The sequence below is a fragment of the Macrobrachium nipponense genome, chromosome 3 (assembly GCF_015104395.2).
Source record: "Macrobrachium nipponense isolate FS-2020 chromosome 3, ASM1510439v2, whole genome shotgun sequence".
Taxonomy (NCBI): Eukaryota; Metazoa; Arthropoda; class Malacostraca; order Decapoda; family Palaemonidae; genus Macrobrachium; species Macrobrachium nipponense.
In genome coordinates, this window is record NC_087202.1 from 38043075 (window position 1) to 38045574 (window position 2500).

Consider the following 2500-nt stretch of genomic DNA (forward strand, 5'->3'; position numbering starts at 1 on the left):
TCTTAAAAAAAAGAAAAAAAAGAAAGAGGCTAGAGAGAAAAGAAAAAGAAGAGCAGGAGAAAGTGAGACACAATGAATGATTTATTTGGCTGAATAACAATTGAGTAACTAGCGTATCATATAAGTAATAATAAAAAGATATTTGTACACTGTTATTAATACTGAATAACTTTCCATTCGTGAAAGGGAGTATTTATGGGCATCTGAGAGACAGAGAGAGAGGTAACAACAGGAAAAAAAAAAAAAAAAAAAAATTTGAGTATGAAGTGGCCGTACAATATCAAAACATTACTTATCAAGTTCATAGTGTTAACTTTTCTAGTATATTATTCAATTCATTTAGGGAGCGTTGAAGGTTCATTTATATTCATATAGAGAACACAAAGCAGATGAGAGTGTGATACAGAGAAAGCTTTCATGTAAAAGAGGGGTTACAGAGATGGAACTGATAATAATAGTGACGGCAATTTAATGAAGACTTAGAGTCTCAAATGATTTAATTTGCTTTCGTGCGCGCTCAAAAAGCAAGAATAAATAAGAAGACACGGAAACAAAGATAATAACAAGCACCAAACGGCAGCCGAAGCATCGAGCTGGAACTTTTCCATCACGCAAAGAGAATGATTCACACTGAGCTCTTAGGAGCAAACCCAGCAGCCATTTAATGGCATAGATTTGGTCCGAATCGCCAAAGAAACAACGGCATTACAAGCCCTAAATGGCCATCATTATGAATAACACCACCAATTACCTCCTAAAATCTGGAGATAAACTATCAAAATGAGATTAGGAAGCTGCGTATAACATTGAATTATATCGCAATAAATGACCTCCCTTTCCGGACTCCCCATTCCCCACTGTCGCTTAAGGCTGAGGAGGTCTTAAAGCAATTCCTGGAAGATGCCCAGCCATGATTTCTCGGCAAATCAGTTTTCGGGGAGTTTCGATCCCGGATGACCCTCTAAACATGCTCTTTTATTGTGGTTTATTTCGGCCATTAGTCTCGGCAGTTCCCTTGTAAATCATACTCACTGACGTCATGTGGATACAATGAGTTCGGTGAAGAGGGACTCCAAAAATCAACCGGGATGATGACGTTGTTGATGGATGATGCTGATGATGTTGAACGGTTTTAGGCCTTGGTCTGAGGAAAAGTCACCAAAGAGACTGCAAAGATCACAATCAAACAAAACCAACAGAAGAAAGAACAAACCCATAACAAGAACAGATACGCTTTCCCCCCTACAGTGCCACGGTTCGAATCTCATTAACTTTAATATCCCTCATCATATTTAGGAACATTAATGTAATTAAGACATCTTCGTCTCTCGCGGAGGTTTTATCATTTCCATCCACCCGGAAGGTCAGTTTCTTTGTTGCTTCTTTTCCTGTTCATTTCCATTCATTTCCCGAGTCCTTCCTGGTGTCATTTTTCTGACATCCATCACAGCTCCCCGTCACAGGGATTAGATTAAAGACGCCGTCGACTGTGATCAAGAGCGAATAAAACATCTTTTTTATTAACTGTGAATTGCAATGAGTTTCCTACGACCATGGATGACAGACTTCTATAAACTTTAATAACTTTCGTTCTTAAGTACCACAAGAAAAAAATATTAGTTCATTTTTTATAAGGAGGCCGTTGGCATGGACAACATAAACTTGCTATTAGAAAGAATGAATGAGTAAATTCATGCGTTACACCCAAACACTGTAGCAGTGTCAGCCATTCGTCTTAAGCTTGTGAAGAAGTAGTTTGAGTGATTGAACAGAAGATAATAACATCCATAAAGTGACTGAGATGAAACACAGGAACCTAAAGGTGAAACTTGGGGAAAACTCCATAGTTGCACCAAGAAGTAATAACTAGAATGGTTGGAGAAGAAAATTCAAGAAGAGATAATAGATTTGCTATTAGGATGATGCGATAAATGTTTAAAAAAATATCGGGCCTACAAAGGTAGGGAGAGGGTAGATTTATATTCCTTATGAGGATGTTAAAAAACACATAACCATATATGAAGTGAGTACATAACTAAATAATGGACGCATACAAGGTAAAAAACTATTTACGAATGCATCGAGCAAGCAATCTCACTCTAGAATTTTTCCAAATATCTTGCCTAAATAAGCTAATTAGGTGTTAAATACATTTACTTCACGTTCACCTTTTAACTGCTCAATCAAGGATATACCTCCCATGCACAAAGCATCCACAGCATCAAATGCCTACTCATAAGATTCTCCAGCAATATGTCTACCACTCCTAAACTTACTGCGGCACTTCCACGCCGCTGTCGGATAAAAAACTCAAAAAGTCTTGGAAGAACTTTCTCGGTTTCAATAATTCCTCCGTCATTAAACTTTTGAAACCTGCAACCTTTTAACCTAATAAATGTTCCACATTCGTTCAAATGGCCCAGTGAACTTCAAAACACTGAGCCATCTTTTCATCCATCTACACAAGCATAGTAGGTACCTCTGTATTTCTAAGCAATCC